This window comes from Kogia breviceps, chromosome 17, assembly GCF_026419965.1.
Source record: "Kogia breviceps isolate mKogBre1 chromosome 17, mKogBre1 haplotype 1, whole genome shotgun sequence".
NCBI lineage: Eukaryota > Metazoa > Chordata > Mammalia > Artiodactyla > Physeteridae > Kogia > Kogia breviceps.
The window spans coordinates 4,246,701-4,246,906 of NC_081326.1; positions in this window are offsets into that span (position 1 = coordinate 4,246,701).

Genomic DNA, 206 nt, shown 5'->3' on the forward strand with positions numbered 1-206 from the left:
TCCCTTTAAAGTGCGAGTCTACATCCTCTGGGCTGACAGCTCAGACACTCAGGTGCATGCCTTTTATCTGTAATAACGATTAGACAGTGTTGGCGATGTTTGTAATTGCCAGGTATTGCTCAACAGCGCTGCAGAACAAGTCATCCCAAAGCTCAGGGTTCATAAAGCATTTCTTTGTGTGTTCGCACTGTTTGATTATAGGTCTG